Source organism: Lissotriton helveticus, chromosome 1_1 (assembly GCF_964261635.1).
Source record: "Lissotriton helveticus chromosome 1_1, aLisHel1.1, whole genome shotgun sequence".
NCBI lineage: Eukaryota > Metazoa > Chordata > Amphibia > Caudata > Salamandridae > Lissotriton > Lissotriton helveticus.
The window spans coordinates 130,623,344-130,644,511 of NC_136057.1; the positions used below are offsets into that span (position 1 = coordinate 130,623,344).

At 46.0% G+C, this 21,168-nt stretch overlaps 1 long non-coding RNA gene across 1 annotated transcript in view; it reads left to right on the forward strand.

Moving 5' to 3' along the window:
• Positions 1 to 3,796: 3,796 nt before the first annotated feature.
• Positions 3,797 to 21,168, forward strand: part of LOC144768264 (uncharacterized) — a 32,300-nt gene continuing 14,928 nt past the window's right edge. Inside the window, exons 1-2 of the long non-coding RNA XR_013598512.1 lie at positions 3,797 to 3,849; positions 10,742 to 10,860. This is a non-coding gene — a long non-coding RNA (uncharacterized LOC144768264). The remainder of the gene's footprint in view (positions 3,850 to 10,741; positions 10,861 to 21,168) is intronic.

Genomic DNA, 21,168 nt, shown 5'->3' on the forward strand with positions numbered 1-21,168 from the left:
AAAGGCACGGTGATCTCATTCCCAAAGCTCCAACAGCAATATCACTTAAGCCCAACCGAGACGTTTCGATATGTGCAGATCAGGCAAGCACTGCTTCAAGCGATTCCAGCGGGCAATGATATACCAGAGTCCTCGCCACTAGAAGACAGACTCTTAACAGACTATATGTCGCAAAGCGCAACTTCCCTCACCTATAAAAAACTGATCAACAACCTAGGGGACCCAACGGTAAAGTTACGAGACAACTGGGTGGGAGACGTAGGTGAGATCACTGACTCTGAGTGGAATGAGGCACTGGCTTCCCCAAAGGAAGTTGGCATCTCGGCGAAATTCAGACTGGTGCAACTGAAAATCTACATATCAATTGCTTACTCTTTCCCTGGTCTAGGAACCTTATTCTTTTATACCCAGGGGGTCCTTGTTAAATACACGCGAGCAACTGAAAATCTTACATCGCATTTATTACACTAGGACCCTGCTTCACAGAATACACCGGGCACCACATCCCTTTTGTCTTCGGGGGTGCGGGGAGGAGGGGAAACTATATCATACGCTATGGGAATGCGCACACATACAAGACTTCTGGAGGCAGGTTATGCGTACTGTCTCGCAAACGCTTAAGATCTCCATTTTGCCAGAACCTCGAAAATGCTTATTGAGTATCTGGGACCCTACTGATCTAAATAGGCATGAAATGATATGGGCTACCCTGGCCATGATGGTGGCCAAACGTGACATTGCGCAACAGTGGGGATCACCGGATTTCCCTACAGCTAATAGGTGGGGTAACAATATGGACAAGCTGATGATTACGGAAAGAGCGGTCTATGTGTTAAGGGCCTGCCCCCGCAAATGGAATAAGGTATGGACAGCATGGAATATTTATAGAGGGGACCTTTGTGACCCATTGCCGGAGGACGAAGACCTCGACTCCGAAGGGGAGGACGATTAGATGCTAGGGGGGTGATTACTAAAGTTGAACTGTCAGACAATGTACCGTTCTATTGTAACTGGGATCGTGAGGGATGGCTGACGGTCGGTACAAACGTAAGAGTATATCTACCTGTGATGACCTTTTTATAATGTTACATGTTTCTATATTGTTGCTTATTTTAAACGTAAGAGTATATCTACCTGTGATGACCTTTTTATAATGTTACATGTTTCTATATTGTTGCTTATTTTAACACACGCTGAAAGCTGAAGGTCCTCTAGAATGTGCTCAAGAGATGACTGAGTGACTATATGGACGCGAGAATTGACACACCTGTACAAAACTCACAAGATGATTATATGATTATTAGTTAATTAATATGAGTCAAAGTTAAAAGACTGTGAGAACTGGAATTGTTAACTTGAAGGCAACCGTATGCATATGATGTATACCTGCAACTTAAATAAAAAGTTAAAAAAAAAAAAAAAGGTAAAATCTTTGACCAGCACGAACCTGGTTGGTGTATCCGACCTGACTTCCATCGTGGTCACCATCAATTTATGCCTAGGTCTTCCGCAACAATGGAGTATCATTGGCACCTTGTGATTCTTGGCACTATCGCTACTTGAAGCGTTACATTTCATATCTCAGATTCCGCTTATTGGGTTTTGTCATTTTATTGTTATTTTGTTCATTACATTTTACATTATTTTTCTATTTTGTTTTTTTTGTTTTTATTGTTTTGCATTTTGACTTTTACTGTTTTGGTTTCTGCATACATATTTTACATATTGTCCTAAGTTAAGCCTGCCTGTTCCGTGCCTTAGGTACCAGGGGGTTGACTCCAGGTTACTTTTAATGGCGTTGGGAATTCACTCTGACAGGGGTTGTGATTTTTCCTCTTTCACCACAAATAATCCAATTTCTTGCAGAAACTAGCAGAGAGTTTTTAGAAATGATCTGCAAATAGGCAGTTGATTACCTACCAGGGTTGAATCACTTGGAATATGGGAAGAGTATTGTGCGGGAACAGAACCGCTACAAAATTCAGTTTAGAGATGAACCAAGCATCACGCTTGAACGTCACAACTTTTTAAAACAAATATATTGCAGCTCTTGCATTTTGACAGCCCCAAGCAAATTTGAGAACAGAGTGGATGTATGTAGCAGAGACGAGTTTGTGTTTAACTGTTTATCTAAGAATTTGCAGGAGAGATTACTGAGCTGCAGGAACCCAACTCTCCCCGAGAGGTGAACATTCCTAAAAGCATAGAGCGCTCCACTCTTCCATCTGGAACACTGACCTCTGAGGAGGGCACATCACCAGTGAGTCGCATTCTTGGGACTGCTCTGGGTTGTTCTGTGAACTCCAGAGACCGGACACAAATGAATTGGGCTGAGAAAGCTCATTATGGCAGTTGTTACAGTTGTGGGTTTAAGGCACACGTGGGAAGTAATGGGAAAGGCCCGGATCAAGGACAGTGTTGCAGTGTTGGGGCATTTTCAAGCAGTATGATTGTATGCACTACTGTAAAAGTCGGCACAATTGATGTTAATGAGGAAGAATGTCTCCAGAGGGAATAACTTAGTTTTAGCAATTGATTTCATAGTTCGTTCCACCTTCATGCGACAGGTAATGTGTCCCTTGTGTATGGTTCATGCTGGTACGGTGTTGTTAAATGGAATGGCGCATTCAGGACTATCCATCAAGATTTTGTGTGATGTAGCCTTTGATAAACCTAGAGCTGTGAGAAACAGCTGACCAGCTCCAGTATAAATCCCCACACCTTAGGTGAGCAGGATATCGATATATACTGGATTACTTTGTTAGTCTGCTGGAATGATTGGGTAAAACGATTCCCTCAAAAATGTATGTATCTATCAATGGAAGGTAAGGGATGGAATGGCAGAATCAGACTAAGTTGGGTTTCGCTATGAGGCCGGGTCCTGATAATCCAGCGGTGTTGAGTGACAGGCCTATATCGAATGTAAATTTTTATGCCTATGACATTAAGAATACTTTACTACATTCTCCTATTGTTAACCGAGTGGGTGCAGTAAATGGGTTGAGCATTGTATCAAACTTAAAGCTCAGGCAGTACCTCTCATTCATAGAGTGCGCTCTGTTTTTCTGAGGGTACTGAGTGAGCTTACTGGCCTTTTACATGATTTATGATGTCACCAATTCCTCTGAATGGTTTCGCCAGTTTTTATTGTCCAGAAGAGATCTGGGGACATGCATCTTTTAAAGTACACAGACCACAGCCCTTTGGTTTGAACCCTTAATGGTATCAGTAAGGCCCCTGTAAGGCTGCTAAGGCTGTTTTTTAAAATTACAACTTTGGCATCAAATTTGTACACAGAGACAGGGCTGGCTGCCTATCTAGAAAGCCACTTTTGGGTAGTTTGGGTGACGAGGATTTGGATGTTCATGAATGTTTGTGGTAGCGGTGTTAGACGCTGCCCATGATGCTTCTTGTGGAGTGGTGCAAGTTAACAAGGACTTCACAGATGGTCTCCCCTGGAACTAGTGCTTAAGTGCTGAGGTGTCTGGGTGTGCTCAAGTGGCGGCAGAGCTAGCTGTGACTCTGGGTATGGTTATGAGACCCGATTATTTTGTTCTGCTTGGTAAGCTGAGACGTACTTGTTGAATATTCACCCAGTGTGAGTGGTGAGATCCGCATTGCAGGTCTGCCTGAAGTTTTGATGCTGCCGACAGTAGCGTGTCTGCTAAAAGCAATGGCGTGACTGGTGGAACTATAAAGCCAAATAAGAGAAAGTTATCTTCCGACACCACAGTCTTCGTGACTGAGACCAGTAATATGGAAGACTCTGAGACTCACAGCAGTAATTTCTCCTTTCAGAGCGTTATTGCTGCAGACGGAGTGAAGCCCAGAAGTAAGCACATTACTAAGGTACCAACAAAGTTTAATATTGTTCATTTGTATTAACAGTTTCTCTTTTGGAGCATTTGAGGGAAAATGCATTTTCTAGTTTTGTTGCTTTTTGTTTAGTTTTTTCTTGTAGGCTGTTACCTTTGGTTTAAAGGGAATGCTCTGGAAGCTTGAACTAGTATTGCTCCTGTTGCTGCCAGTTATCCTTGCCCTGCTGTGGTGGGGGTTTGTCGCTGAACTCGCGGCCGTTGCCGCGTCCGCCCCTACCTACCGGGTTGCTCAAACTACATTTCCGATCAACCCCCCGGGCGGCGCAAGAAGAACGCGTCATCCCCCAGCGCCAGGAGGCGCATAAATCTTTGGGAGGGCCCTCGCAGCGCGGGACACTCTGGAAGCTTGAACTAGTATTGCTCCTGTTGCTGTCAGTTATCCTTGCCCTGCTGTGGTGGTGGTTTGTCGCTGAACTCGCGGCCGTTGCCACGTCCACCCCTACCTACTGGGTTGCTCAAACTACATTTCCGATTAACCCCCCGGACGGCGCAAGAAGAACGCGCCATCGCCCAGCGCCAGGAGGCGCATAAATCTTCGGAAGGGCCCTCGCTGCCCGGGACAAGGGTGGGACCGTCCAAGGCCTCCAGGCTGGGCTGGGCCACCCCCTTTGGCCCTTAGGCTCTGGACTTTTTCATCTCGGAGGGAGTGATAGTAACCGGTGACTCGAGAAGGAATTGCAGAAGGACTCTTGAACTGAACACTGGGCCCCCAAAAACTGTAAGCAAAAAGAAGAGGGCTAGAGGGGGGCTCCCTGGTCCATGGTACATCTGTGAATGTTCGGGGCTTGGAGTACTTTTCTGTGAGTGTTTGATTTAATCTATTGGGGTAGTCACACCTAGTGTCCAAACACAGCATGGCTAACAAAGCAAATACCCGTGCAGCAAAAGCAAAATCAAATGTCCCTCTTACACCAAGGGTAATTGTACAGGATCTTAACTCATTGCCCCCTCCTAATATACAACCCACCGCGATTGATCGCATGTTGCGGAAAGCCCTAGGGGCAGTCTCCAACGAAATAGAGCGCACGGAGAGACGACTGTCTCTAACACCATTAATTGACCCTCTTACTTTACCCCAGGATAACATCGAGAGAACAGGTGTCTCCCCAGACACTAGCCTTGAGTTAATCACCCAGGACATTCCATGCGCACAGCTGGCTATTGGTGAAGTCCAGGTGACATCATTGCCAGATAAGATAGCCCCTACCAGTAAGAAAAGAAGAGTATGCCAGAAGAACCCAGGCACTAAGAAAATCAAATCAAGGTCAACTATCGCTCAAACTAGACACATAGAGGTAGAGGTTTATGAAGTTCAAGTGGCCCAACAGCTATCCCCCCCAAGTTGGATGGCTCAGGTGGTAATAGATCTACAAAAATCTTTAGAAACATTTATAGTGAGTCAGATCAAACCACTAGCCAGTAGACTGGACACAATTATACATGTTTTACACAAGAGGGAAAGGATACTGGGCAGCCCAGGGAATCTTAGTGCGAGTGGTAGTACTTCCATATTAGAACCTAGCAAAGTTCCTTCAGTCTGTTACACTATCCGACTGTACTGTCAGTAACCCACAAAGTGCAACACAGGACCCAACAACCCTTGGCTTGCCGATACAAATGAACACTGTACCCCGCCAGGACGGAGGCACTAGTGTTCTAGATAGAAGGTCTAGTACGTTACCAGCACAATTGCAAAATAAAAAGCCGCTGAATAACAAATCACCAGAGACACAAAATCTAGATCAAGACACCAACCCAAGATCAATTAAGCCCCTACCTAGTATAAATCCTTTGCCCGAGGCATGCCCCTACGTAGTGGTACTTGGGGGAGTCCCAGAACTGAAGCCAGATCAGAAAGAGTCCTATCCAGAGCTTAAAAACAAGACAATAGCCTGGCTGAATGAGAACAGACCAGTGGTAGGGAACAAAAGTGGAGAAATCTTACATGTCAGAAGGGTGAATTGGATTGGTAGGGAAAGCAAAGACCTGGTGGGCAACTGTATAAATGTGAACTTTAGGGACATCAGATTGGTAGAGTATATATTAACTAGTGGCTCTTTTCAATCAGCCAGTAACATAAGAACGCTGTCGCTGGGATATTTTTATCCCATGCAATGTGCCCCCTCGACCCAAGGCATTACCTGGGGAGACCGGGGATGGGCCAAAATGTCAAGGGGGCTCGAAGCTATCCCACAAACGATGCTCTGGTAAATAAACAAGATGTTCCTAACTGGGCAAACAGATTTGGTCCCCTTATGTCCCTAGAAGATAACGATTGACCAGGAATATCATCAGATCAAGTAGTGGAGTCAATCAGGAGTGAGGGTGTCAAAATTAACTTACTGGACCGGGCAGAAATAGGGTTGGGTGGGATTAAAAATGATGTCTTGGTCACAACTCCATGTAAGGAAAGTACCTTATTTATTAACAAGCTCTAATAGGGAGATCACCCAGGAGACTGAAAACCAACCCCACCCTCAAACACGTAGTACACTGGAAGAGAAGTCGAGGGTGGTACCAGCCCTGTCATCAACGCAGAGACCCGGGATACAAATCACACCTCCAAGTACTGAGGAAGGGTCGAGGGTCCAAAGTCAGAGAGATAATCACCTAGGCAGGGAATCTCAAGTGGTGGGGAGCTAAAGATATTAACCTGGAATATCACGGGCCTGGCAGGAAAATTTAACAACAACGAATGGAGACAGTACATCAGTGGGTTTCAGATAATTAGCCTACAAGAGACCTGGGCGGTTGACAGTAACCCCTTCCATTTGGCAGGGTACAAATGTTTCTTTGTGCCAGTTCAAAAAGCAAGGTCAGGAAGAGCGATTGGAGGCTTATCAGTATATGTAGACCTAAACCTGGAAGGAGTCTGGACCAGTCCCCCTTGGACCTCACACACCATCCAGGCCTTAGGCTTTACCAGTTTCGGGCTAAGGTTGACCTTGTTCAACCTATACAATGCAGGGTCTACAAAAGGAAACAATCCTACATTAAAGGGACTAGACTATAGACTTCATCAGGAAGCAGCCCATAGAAAAGGGGCTTCAGAAACCACTATATTAATAATGGGTGATTTTAATTGTCACATGTGTCCAACCCTGTTCCCCTTGAATGCAGACTGGTCCCGATGCCCCATTGAGAAGGGCTCACACTTTGAACATTCCCCAGAGGGAACAGACCTTAGTAACCTTCTAAAGACCCATGATTTGGAACATACCATTGATCTGGCCCACCTGGAGGAAGATGGGTCCCTCACTCCAACTTTTAAAGGGAAAGGATGCTCCCCTTATATTGATTATATTTTAGCATCTAGGCAAGCAAAAAATTGGTCAGGGCATTTAGATCAGTGACCAAACTGGTAGATGGTCTACTAAAAACAAAAGCTCCCATGAAGAAAGGGTTCAACAGCAAGTGCTCGCGAGCACTGAGAGACTTAAAAACCAGTCTAAAATCTAACCCAGGGACAATTTAAGAATAGTCCAGTGCAGACGAACATACAAATGCGCGCTTAAACAAAGAAAGACTACTCTCCAAAAGGAAGCATAGGCAGACCTAAGAGAGGCTGAAGAAAGAAGGGACATGGCCCAATTCTGGAGGATTGTAAATAACCCATGCTTTCAGATTAGTAATACCCCTGGGATTGGGACGAACATCTTACCGGGACAGTGGGTATCACATTTTGAGGGATTGTACAATCATAACCAGGATATAGATATGGAGAGGGGGTGGGCTGAATCACAGGGCCCAGTTATCGAGTTGTCTCTAGCTGAAATAATGCAGGGGATCCAGGACCTGACACGTAACAAAGCCCCAGACCCGATGGCTCACCTCCTGACTTGTATTTAAGCAATGTAGATTTGTGGGCGCCCATTCTCACAAGAGTGTTAAATGCGGCAGTTCAGTATGGTTTACCTCGCTCTTGGTCTACTGCAGTTATTGTTCCCATCTTTAAGAAGGGCAACAGGGATAATCCGCAATGTTATAGACCAATCTCCCTGATTGATGTTTTTGATGTTAATTTTGCTGCAGCTCATGGAATGGACAGAAGATCACCATATAATAACGGATATCCAGTATGGCTTTAGAACTGGGAGGTCCACAAGTGATCAATGCCTCAATCTTTATTTGCTGGTTGCAAAATACACTAAAGCCAGCAATGAAGCTATGTATCTGGGGTTCATGGACCTGGCGGCCGCTTTTGACCATGTTAACAGGAAAAAGCTATGGTGCCTGATGAGAGATATGGGAATTGTCCCAGGTTTGATCAACATCCTTAGAGCGCTGCATAGGGACACCACAGCCAAAGTGCGTTATAACACGGAGGGGGGGGACACAGAACCATTCCTTTGTACGAGCGGGGTGAGACAGGGTTGCATCCTGGCCTCCTTCCTGTTTTCACTTTATATTAACAACCTAGAGCAGGCTTTGATTGATCTAAACACAGATTGCCCGAGAGTAGACCGCGTCATATACCGGTGCTTTTATACACAGATGACGCGGTCCTGCTTGCCCGCACCCCGAAGGGCCTGCAATGTTTAATTGATGGATTTGTTAAATGTATGGGCACTTTGGATCTGTCGGTGAACCTGAGCAAGTCCTTTGTGATGTTGGCTGGAACCAAGCCTTGTAAGAGGTTCTCACATAAAATAGGGAACCACACACTAGAAAAGGTGCAGTCTTTCTCCTACCTGGGGCTGCTATTTGATGGTGCACTAAAATTTAAATCCCTAGTTGAGGATCGCTGCACTAAACTAATATCCGTAAATGGGGCAATAGGAAATTTTGGCCGAAGGCTAGGTCGCTGGTCCCCGGGAACAGGTGATGAACCTTTATAGTTCGATAGGCTGTTCGAAAGTCATGTATGGATCAGAAGTGTGGGGTTATGTCAATGTGGACCAACTGCAACTGGAGGAAAACAAATATTTGCGAAGGATTTTAAAAGTCCCCCAGAGCACCCCAGCTGCAATTGTACATAGTGAATTGGGGATCCCTTTCATAGAGGACCAGGTCAAGTTAAGACCCATCATGGCATGGTTAAAAATCTGGGTAAACCCTGAGGCAGAACTAAGCAGACACATTTTGAGAGACTGTCTGCACAGGGATGAAGGGTTACAAATACCATGGTTAAAGTATGTTAAGGTCACCTTGGAGGGTATGGACCGGAAGGACCTTTTTATTAAAACCAGCACTATTTTGCACACTGATAAACTGAACATTAAAAGAATGTTGTCTGACCAGTTGTCCACACGTAGAGCAGAAGACGAGATGACCAAACACTCAGTAGGTGCCCACAGTTTTTTAAAGAACAATGAGGGCATGGAGCCATATTTGTATTTGATGCACAACGTCCAGGATAGGTTTTTAATGACCCGTTTGAGGCTTAATTTATTACCACATAGACTGGCCGATCCGCCAGGTTTTACATTGACAATTGAGCAGAAGGGTGCCTGCGGCTGCGACAATCGGTTTCCGCAGGACACCTTTCACTTTATACTTCTGTGACCCTTTTTTAAGTTTCCTAGGTGAAAATTTTTGGTGGAGATTTAAAAAAAAGAGAGGTTCTGTCATGCTAAAACTGCCCTACTTTTTTTGCAAAGAGCTAACGACCCATGGGCACTTCTTTGTATTATGAATTTTATTAAGATTGCTGTGAAGTTAAGAAACACGAGGAGAGGGCTAATCATTGGATTATTTAAGAATACTTTTTTTTATCTGATTTTAAACACAAATTAAGAAGTTGTTCAGATGTAATTTAATTCATTTTTTAAATCTGTATATATGTGTACTTTTATGATGTTTTTTAATGATCGAATAAAGAATTACTGAACTGAACTGAACTAAAGGGAATGCTGTTGTAGTGTGTGACCTTAATGCTGCAGTTTGCATTTTCATTACCATCATTTGCTTATCCTGGAGAATCTCCAGGGTGCAGGAGGTTTGCTGTTTCAGAGTTCTTTCTTCAGCTTCTGGCCAGTTGTGGCGATCTGTGGTCCTGTTTCTCTGCTCTTCTTGTAGTAGCTCCTATCAGAGCTTCATCCATCCGCCAACGATAATAAGATGCCAGGCATCACCCAGCACACAACACAGACTATGATGGGCTACGTCTATCTGTTCAGCGCAGTTAGAGCGCGGATAACGTTCTCCAGACCCATCAGGCTGTGAATGTAACCTAAGGGCTTCAGATGAAATGAAGAGCTTACCTCCTTCCTGAGTGGCTCCAGACTGCTGTGTGCAGACCCGATAGCTGACAGCACCCTGGAGTATGTATGTATACATCAGATTATGTTGGAAGTAACCTGCAATATATTGTGGCAGGCAGCACCCTGCCATAGAGTAGGATTTCCTGGGTGTGAAGGGCGGCTGATTCTGATTGGGTGCTTGTTAGTTTTCCAGAAACTCATGTTCTTGATTGTTCATTTTTGTCAGTAGTTAATTAAACACGCCCAGGGGTTTTATCTCTTCAGTTGACAGAAGCTGCAATAAAGTTTCTTTGTCGTTGCAAAAAAATATGAAAGGCCAACGAGCCTCTGTCTGTCAAAGAATGGAAGGGATGGGGAACTGTCATTCATCTCACTGCTAAGCAGAGCAGTGTCATGCTTCATCCTGCGTCAGGCCTCTGATTTTGACCAACATCGCTTAGAACACTGGGACTTTAGAGACCATCCTTTTAATGGGAAAAACAAAACTACAAGTCCCATAAGCAACAGTGGTGGAAGGTGTCTGTCACGCATGACCTGGGACAACATCCGATTCAGCACATTCAGTTCCATTTCTTAAGTATTTGACACAATATTGAATTGATAACCTTTGTTTTTATGGTCAGGAGTCACCAGAATACTAAAAACGTCTTTTATTTTCAGGGTCAATTAAGTAATGGTCACCAGCTTGGAAGCTCTGTTAATTATTCAGTATTTGTCATTGATCTCCACGTGTGGCTGGTTTGGGTCTGCCCCTGCATCGTTCCCGATAACTCGCACAGGTAAGGAGCTTGAAGCAGCAACATGAAGTCTTTATATGCTAATTTAATCCTGTTTTATGTATTTTAATCAATTAACTATTTAGTAGCTCAGTGTAAATGTGTAATTATGTACTGGTAGGAGATGTGTTTGGGAATGTATGGCTAAATTAAGCTTTTAAGTACTTTTTTATGGTAAATGTTGTAAATAGAAGAAGAAAGTGTTTTATGATGTCTTTTATGATGAAATATATCGAAATAAAGACGTTTTGAACTGAACTGAGTTAGACACTGATGAACCACCTTTTGCTATTTTTGGTTTTGCTGATTGCAGTGTTAGCGTCAAGGATTGTACATTCCTTGCTACTTGTTTTTTACTTCCAGTTGGCTCACTCAGCGCCCCTTTTGATTTACCTACTCCGCTGGAATGTTAATCTCATTCTTTTTCCCGTTTTATTGTCTTACGGGTTATTGCTTGGGACGGTGTCATCTTTTAGATTTGGGATTAGATCACGAGGCCCCTTTTGCCAATACCAATTCAATATCCTGTACCCGTGTGACTAGCGCCGTCGCTTTTGGGTTCGTTTTAATGTCCTTGATTATTAAGAAAAACAATTACAGCCCTTCCATATTTTAAACCTATGTAGGACAACTGCTCCTCAATTACCTCTGTTTCACGGTTTGCCGCTGTGCACTCCGCTCTTCCAGCCCCCTGCTACCGTCGGCTAATTGTCTGCCCAGGTGCTGTCACCAACTCTAACTCTGCTGGTGCCTACAGCACTTCTTAGGGCCTGTGTTTTATTTTAAGTTTAAATTTATGGTTAATGTGCCGGGTGCCAGGGTTTCGCCGCCTCAAGCTTCTCAGCTAAAGTCTGGACCTCCCCCCTGGCCTCCGGCTGCAATTCTCAGCCTCCAGCAGGGCACCACGGGCCCCCGGATCCTCTATTCACTTAACGCTCCGCTCGGCGTTCAGCAAGAGCGGAGCGGGTGCAGGTACAGTATCCCCGGGACAAACGGGCACGCGAACACAAGCAGCGAGAGCAGGTACGATTGTGCGCGTGGTAACTGAAACAGAGTTTATGGGCAGGGAATATGATCAGCTCTCTATGCCTCAGTACCTTGTCCCAAATATTTAGTGTTAGGGCCACCGTAGTACTTGAGTGGCTCAAGACTGCTGTGTGCAGACCCTATAGCTGGCTGGACCCTGGAGTATGTATGTATAAATCAGATTATGTTGGAAGTAACCTGCAAAATAGTGGCCGGCAGCACCCTGCCAACAAGTAGGATTTCTCATAGTATTCTATTTCCTGGCACATTAATGGTACTAGTCTTTTAACTGGCAGAAGAACAACACTGACCGTACATTTTCCTGGGTTTGTCTTTAAAATGACGTACACATTAGGAATGGCATTTCGTTCTGCTGGAATAATAACACAAGTTATCTTGCACTCTGCTATGATGTTGCATAGATTGTTGGCTGCAATGCATTCCATGTTTCATTCAAACATGCTTTCTACAGGGCGCATACATGATTTGCTGCTGTAGAGAAGAAAATAGTTATTTACCTGTACACTATAGTTCTCCAGTATTATCTTTCATAGATTCACATGCTTGTATCTTCCCCGTCGTCATGGTGGGAGTCTCAAGGTAACAGAATGACCAAAGCAGTATCATAGAGAAGAGAAAACTGCATAGATAAGCCCATAGGGCCTGAAATTATTTGGTAACCAGACCTTCTCGTTGTTTGGTCCAAAACTTAGCCAATCAACACCCCTGCCCTGACATCACACACCCCAACAGAACGTTCCTGCCTCAGATTTCCAGCCCCAAGTGAGAGACATGGATATACCAGAGGAAACCGGTTCTGCCTGAGAAACGGGGAGGTGGGCGGGCGCATGTGAATCTATGAAAGATAATACTGGAGAACTATAGTGTACAGGTAAGTAACTATTTTATTCTCCAGTATTGAATCTTCCATAGATTCACATGCTTGTATCAGAGTAGCAAGTAGTACCGGAAAAAACGTTGGCGTTTCCAGGATAGAACCCCAATAGAATGGTTCTGTTGTTAAAACTTGTGATGTCCAAATTTTTACAAACACCACCTGATAAATGGATAAATCCATAATTATCTTTTAAATAACATAACTTGCATATAATTGAAACAAATGCGAAAACATTCACACATTGATCAAGAATATAGACATTAATAACTTCAACAAGAAACTAAGAAACTTGAAAGTACATGCACAGACTTATAAACTGTATACAACAGGTACACCAATTAAAGAATACCTTATTGAAATAGTCGCTGCAGAACGGCTTGCCCCACTGCCGTGTCCTCCTTCCACGCAGTTTCCAGACAGTAGTGTCTAGTAAATGAATGTATACTCTTCCACGTTGCTGCTCTGCAAATGTCTGGCAGCGACACCCCTGCAAACAAGGCCATAGATGTCGCCATCTTTCTTGTGGAATGAGCTTGCACCCTGGATTGAAGCGACTTTCCAGCTTTTTCGTGACATTTGACGATAGCAGACGTAATCCATCTGGAAATGCTCGATCTTGACAGCGGAAGTCCTTTCCTTTGCCCCTCAAAGGCAATAAACAATTGACTTGACTTCCTAAAGCTTTTTGTTCTCTCGATATAGAACTTCAGACACCTTTTGATATCGAGAGAGTGCAGGGCCCTCGCTGCTTCCGATGAAAGATTTCCAAACAAAGTAGGTAGAATAATTGGCTCATTAAGATGAAATATTGTAGGAACCTTAGGGATAAACTTGGGATTTGTCCTTAGTATTACCCTGTCTCGTCGAAATTGAAGGAAAGGCTCTTCTATTGAGAAAGCCTGTATCTCGCTAACTCTCCTCGCTGAAGTAAGAGCCAAGAGTAGTGCCGTCTTTCATGATATGAATTGGAGATCTATCTTATGTATTGGTTCGAATGGAGGTCTCATAAGCTGAGCTAACACCGTGTTGAGATGCCAGGAAATTGGCGGCCTTTGAATTGGGGGAAATGCTCTAAAAAGTCCTTTGACAAATTCTTTAATTACTCTGTGAGACCAGAGTGACTGCTGATTTGGAACTCTCCTGTATCTTGATATTGCCGCCAAGTGTACCTTCAATGAGGCATGCGAGAGACCCGCTTTCGATAATGACAGCAGGTAAGGCAAAATACGTTCCGGAGACACTGTGAACGGATGCAGCGTATTAGCAGCGCACCAATGACAGAATCTTGTCCATTTTGCTGCGTACGTTTTGTTTGTGGAAACAGCTCTAGATTGTAATAAGATTTCTTTGCAATCTTGAGGTATGTTCATGGCCTGAAATTCGCACTCATGAGGTTCCATGCTGATAATTTCAGCGATGTTAAGGTTGGATGAAGGATTTGCCCGTTGCTCATTGATATCAGGTTCTGGAAAATCGGGAGCTGAATCCTGTGGACACTGAGAGTTGCAGAAGCTCCGAAAACCAGGCTTGCCTCGACCAGGCTGGCGCTATTAGAATTACATGGCATGACTCTGCCCTCATTTTGCAGAGTACTTTTGGATTCAATGGGAATGGAGGGAACGCATAAGCAAACATTCCCGTCCAATTCAGATGTAATGCATTTCCCAGCAATCTATGTTGAGAGTATCTGGTTGCAAACTGTTCGCACTTTGTGTTGTCTCGGGTTGCGAACAAATCGAATGTTGGTGTGCCCCATCTTTGAAACACTCTGTATAGTTGAACCCGGTCCAATTCCCACTCGTGTGACACAGTTGCTGTGCGGCTTAGGAAATCTGCCGTTGTGTTGTGAACACCCTGAATGTGTTGTACTTGAATTGAAATGTTGTGACGGATCAGCCATTTCCAAATTTTCTGTGCTAGCAAGGAAAGCATCTTCGATCTCGTTCCTCCTTGTTTATTTTATTTTATTTATTTTTAAAATTTCTAGAGCGCGCAAATACCTTGCGGTGTCTCGTTTCAAGAGATAGAACATTGTCGTTGCGCTGTCCTTCTTCATCAGCACTGCAGACCCCTGTATCCTGGGCAAAAAGGCTTGCAGACCTAAGAAAACCGCTTTCAGCTCCAGCATGTTTATGTGCAATTTTGCTTCCCACTCTGACCAGTGTCCCTGGATTTCCAGTTCCTGCAGATGCGCTCCCCAACCTTGCAGCGAAGCATCTGATGTCATCACATATCTGTGACTCTGAGGTTCGAAATCCAGGCCTTGACTCAAGTTTTCCCGAACCTTCCACCATGACATAGCCTTTTTCATCTGATGAGATATGACGATCCGATCTTCGAATGTACCTTTTGATTGAATCCACTGCTCGTCTAGGTGCTCCTGTAAAGGCCTCATCCGAAGACGGAGGTTTGGAACCAGTGGGATACAAGAAGACCTCATTCCCAACAAGGACTTGTATATTCTTACAGAAGTGCACTTTTTTGATTGAAGGGTGGATGCCAATCCGACTATCTTTCTGATCCTTTCCTCTGATGGGTATGCCTTTGCTTCCTGAGTGCATAGCAATGCTCCCAGGAATTGAATGGTTTGTGACGGCAACAGCGGCGACTTCTCCAAGTTGATTCACAGACCCAACTGTTGAAACAGATTCATGCAGCATTGCAGAGACATCTTGGCTTTCCTGAATGATGGACCTGTTATAAGCCAATCATCCAGATATGGGTAAATCTGATGCCCTTGCAGCCTCAAGTGAACTGCAACCGGGGTCATGCATTTCGTAAATACTCTTGGGGCCGATTTGAGGCCGAAGGGAAGCACTTTGAACTGGAAAGGGCGACTCTCCACAACAAAGCGAAGATATTTCCTGTGTTTCTGATGAATGGGAATATGGAAATATGCATCCATGAGGTCTAATGAAGTCATGCAGTCCTTTCTCTTCAGTAGAAGAAGAATCTCCTGTAGAGAAAGCATTCGGAAGGGAATTTTCTTTATGTATTGATTTAAGTCCCTCAAGTCCATTACCTGTCTCCATTTTGTAGTTTGCTTTTTCTTTATTAGGAAGAAATGACAATAAAATCCTTTTCCTCTCTTGAAAAGGCACTTCCTCTATAGCCCCCTTTTCTAGTAGCGAAAAAACCTCCTTCTTCAGCGCCGACCGATGTTGTTGCTGCCTGAATACTGGGGGATGATTTGGTGGTATTTGCGCAAACTCCAGGGTATGGCCCTTGCTTATTATATCCAAAATCCATTTGTCGGATGTTATAGAAATCCAAGAGAATAGAGACAGATAGTGGTCGTTGCCGAGGATTCGGCAAGCGGAGAGCGCCATTCTGAGATCATTGCCTCCTATTAGACTGTTGGTTCTTCCCTCGTGTGTAGGACCTGCCTCTGGACTGCTGATGAAACGAGGAATTGGAAGGTCTGTATTGCTGTCCGGAATTGTACTGACGATACCCCTGTTGGTTATAGGTCTGGTATCGATTAGATTGGTATGAAGATCTTTCATTAAATTGCCCTCTAGTACCTCTTCTCCGAAAGGATCGAAATCTTCCTTGCTGAAGTGACCCCAGCACTCTCGCTGTGTCCGTATCTGCTTTAATGCCTTGCAAGGCCTCGTCTATGTGCTTTATTATTATTATTATTATTATTATTAACGAATTTTGTACCGCGCACGGTTACCCAGGGGCATCCCAGCGCTTATAGAGACCTAAAGCGAGCTGCACATGCAGAGCAAGAGAGCTAAAGTTATACCAGGAATAGATAGGTTTTTAAATGTTTCCGGAACCTGAGAAGATTTGGTTCAGAACGTTATGAGAGTGGGAGGGAGTTCCAGGCCCGCGCTGTATGGATGGAAAAGCTCCTGCCGCCTGAACGAGCTCTCCTAACTCTCTTCGTCTGAAGGAGGTGTTTGTTGTCAGAGCGTAGGGCTCTTGTAGGCTTGTAAGGCCGGATCATATCCTTCAGGATGGCTGGTCCTGTCCCCTGTATGCTCTTATGGGCAATACAGAGGGCCTTAAAGGTGACTCTCTCTCGGATAGGGAGCCAGTGAAGTGCTTTTAAAGCGGGCCTGGCTGACTGCCTGGCCGGAATGTTCAGCAGCAACCTTGCTGCTGCATTCTGCACTTGTTGCAGGATCTTGAACGTTTACTCCGGCGCTCCGAGAAAGAGCGCATTACTGTAGTCCAGGCGCGAGATGATTAGACCTTGGACTAACAGTTTCCGAGAGAGTTCTGGTAACAGGGGAAGAACCTTACGGGCCGACCGGAGCATTCCATAACACACGCCAGCGGTCTTCTTGGTGTGTGTCCTAAAGGACAAATCCGGCTCCAGCCAGACCCCCAAGCTCTTGATCTCCTTCTTTGGGTCAGGCGGGGTGCCCATACAGTTGGGCCAGCTGCTCGGCGAGAGGGCGAAGCTTGACTGGCCCAAGATCATCAGCTCAGTTTTTGAGCCATTCAGTTTGAGCGATGACCTGGACATCCAATCAAACACCTCTCCCAAGCATGAGTGGAGCATCTCAGGCTGTTTCTCCAGCTGTGTCAGACCCACTACTAGCTGGGTGTCATCCGCATAGCTTATGGTCTTGAAGCCAAACGGAGACACCACACCCTCCAGGGGTACCATATACACGTTAAATAACGTGGGGCTCAGGGATGAGCCCTGGGGCACCCCGCAGTGAAGTGGGAGGGGAGGAGATTTTGCGTTTCCTTCCCAAACCTCGAAGGTACGCCCCTCCAGAAAGGAGGCCAACCATTCCAGGGCCACTCCTGTGACACCTGACTCTGCTAGACGTTGTATCAGCACTCCATGATTGACCGTATCGAAGGCCGCACTAAGGTCCAGGAGGATCACTGCCACTGACCCCCCTGCGTCCAAAGTGCTTCTGGCCTCCTCTACCACTGCTAGCAGAGCCGTGTCTGTTCCATTTTTTTTTTTTTGAAAATCTGTTTATTAGCATAGTAGGTAAAGCAGTCACAGAATTTCCAGTCCTGGAGGGAAACAGGGTAATACATACATAAGGTTGCTCAGAACATATATTTGCATAGTTGTCTCGATTTTGCATTTTGTTGGTGACAAGAACCGTCACATTATAGACAAACCCCGGTCAAAGCTATCCCTCCCCCCACCCTCAACAAACCCACCCGACACTCTTACAAAAACATATGATTGAGCAATGATTAGACTGGGGCACGTACGGTAGTACAACATATTGCTCCATCTGCCTGTACACATAGATGGAACGAGACTATTACAGTGATGGTGATTGTGATTGGGGGGGCCCCACGCACCTCTCCATAGCGCACCACAGTCAGTGACAGTGTATGTCAGTCCGGCTAAGGACACATTTATCTTACATTCGGAGAGGCACCTGCATCCTCGTCCCCTCCGTCGTCCCCAGCTTCAAACATACCTAATATGGTAAACCAATCCAGTGAGATTGGCGTTTTCCTCAGGCCTCTGTATTCCTCCCGCTGCAGTGCATCTCCCTCTGCCTTGCCCCACCTTACCACTTCTGCCCTCCACAGTTCAGGGTTGGGAGGTCTGGGTGACTTCCACCTCATCGTGATGGCACGCTTCGCCAGCAACAGGGCCAGGTCCGAGAAACGTGCCGCCACGGTTCTGGTGCGTTGTGAGGGCCCCAACCCCAGTAACGTGCATTCCAGTGTAGGAGATCGGGACAGGGCGCCCGCTTTCTGGAGCGATTCATGGACCGTGGTCCAGTAGTATCCTAGTTTGGGGCATTGCCAAAGCATGTGTATTAGTGTTGCGTCCTCGGTGTCACATCGGGGGCAATTACTTTTCGCATCAGGAAACATCATATGTATGCGGCATGGGGTCAGGTAGGCTCTGTGTAGGAGCATCAATTGGATGAACTTAAACTTGGGGTTCCTAGCTACTTTTTTGGGAAACTGAAGGATACGTTCCCACTCTCTATCCCTCAGGGGCCTACCAATGTCCCCCTCCCATGTTGCCCGGAGTGGCGACAGGTCGAAAGCCCTCCCCTTCTTAATACTAGCAGTGAGCCACCTTGTCAGGTGGGCGCCCGTGCCCATCAGGTAGTGCATTGTGATGAGAGGATTTGCAGCCGGCTCTCGGCCCCTAGGGGACCACTTGTGTGTGATATAGTGGCGAAGGCCAGAGTGTAGGAGGAAGGTGCCTCCAGGGACACCATGGGTAGTTCTAAAGTCTGCAAAGGACAATAGGTGCTCTTCCGCGAACAGGTCACCTACGTGTGACACTCCCGCGTCATGCGCCGTGTCTGTTCCATGACCCGGTGGGAGTCCCTCAACCAGCCATTCTCCTCGAGAAAGTTGGATAGCTGTCGGTTTACCAACCTCTCGGCGACCTTACTGACCCCTGGTAACAAGGAAATGGGCCTGAAGTTGGCCAGATTCAGCGGGTCCAAGCCGGGCTTCTTCAAAAGCGCTTTGACGACCGCACTTTTCCAATCAGGCGGCACCGTCCCATGGGCGAAGGAGAGATTGACCAAATCGGTCAAGGGCTCTCCTATCGACAAGGCGGCCTGCTTTAAATACCGCATTGGGACGGGGTCCCGGGGTGAGCCACTTTTCAGGCTCCCGAGGACCTTCAATACTTCGCCTGAAGTTACAGGGCCAAATGACGTTAGTCGCTTTTCCGAGATGCTCGAGTCCCCAGAAGAGGCCGGAGCCCCCATAACCGGGGGAAGAGAGCTTATGATGGTGTCAATTTTATTCTTAAAATAAGTGGCCAATTCCAGACATTTTTCCTGTGGTCTGTTGTGGACAAGTGGGGGATCAGGCGGTTTAAGAAGCTCCTTCATCACTAGAAAAGCTTCCCTGGATGAGGACGCAGCGTGCCTAACTCTCTCCCCATAAAAGGAGGCCTTTGCAGCACGTATTGCAAGTTTATATGTCCTTAGTTCCATGCGATATTTTTCCCTGCTATCTGTCCCCAAATTCCTCCTCCATGTCCTCTCAGCCCGTTTACAGTTCTTTCTCAGGGTTCTGAGCTCTAGGGTATACCATGGGGCGGACCCCACTCTCCTATCCCTGATGAGCATCTTTTTGAGTGGAAGCACATGGTCCACTGCGTTGGTCAGCCAGTTCCTCACAGTGACATCTGCAGTCACCGGGTCCCGACCCTTCTTAGGCAGGGTGACCTCCAAGCGGGCATTCCAGGCCTCTACAGGGAGCCTTGACCATGCCCTGTCTATTCTAAATTTCCTGGATGGGAGAGTGTCATCACACTTTACTTCCCAACTAGCCATAATCAATGAGTGATCGGACCAGGGAAGAGCGAGGGGGGGCATAGCTGATATACCCGCCATATTCGCGAAGAAAGGGTCCAGAAGGTGACCCTTAGCATGTGTGGCCCCAGTGTTCATTAATTTAATCTGCAGGGCGCTCAGCTCGCTCATCAGATTAGTTAACATTGGGTCAGTTGCCTCATCAAAGTGGCAATTGAGGTCTCCCAGCAGGATGAAGTTGGACGAGGCCGAAGCCAGGAGCGTGGTAGTTTCCATTAGTGAAGATATAAAATCACCCGCACTCCCAGGTGGCCGGTAGACTAGAAGGCCTGTCAGCGTGCTAGTAGGGGAGAATTGAAGGGAGAAGTGGCAGCTCTCACAGTCTTTCACCCCTGCCTCCCGTGCCTTACAACCCAGTGAATCCCTGTAGATAATAGCCAGACCCCCCCCCCTCCCTACGCCTCTGTCAAGATGGTAGATCAAATATCCCGGGGCCAACGCTGTAACTACGTCCGGACCCGAGGTGTCAGATAGCCAAGTCTCAGTAAGAAACAAGGCATCAACCTTGTGGTCCAGGACTTTCCGAATAGATTCTCACCATCGAAAGCCATATCGATAATTTTTGCCTGCACATTCTGGTCTAAAAGAAGTCGCTTTCAGCCATCCTTGTATTCTAAGAGAGACAGCCCCTGCCATTTGTCGAAAAGCCATTGAGGAGACGTCCATGGCGACATCAATCGACTCTGAGGCCGCTTTCGCCCCATCTTGGAGAATAGCTGCCGCCTCTCCCTTTTTATCTTCTGGAAGCAAAGCCAAAAGTGGCGCTATATCTGACCACATTTGCCTGTTAAAGCGGCTGTGTAGTGCCATAGCATTGGCAGCTTTAATGGTAGACGCCGCCATAACTGCAAATCTTTTTCCAGCTCCGTCCATTCTCCTTCCTTCCTTATCCGGTGGAACTATAGAAGTGGAGACCGGATTTTTCGAATTTCTTTGCGCCGCCTGCCTCACCAACGATTCTGGGCATGGATGCCCTATCAGACAGGCCGGAGAGGACTCTGGTGCACAGTATTTCTTTTCGATTCTAGGAAGCGAAACCGAAATTGAAGCTGGCGTCTTCAAGATTTTCAGACCCTCATCCCAAATATGTTGAATAAT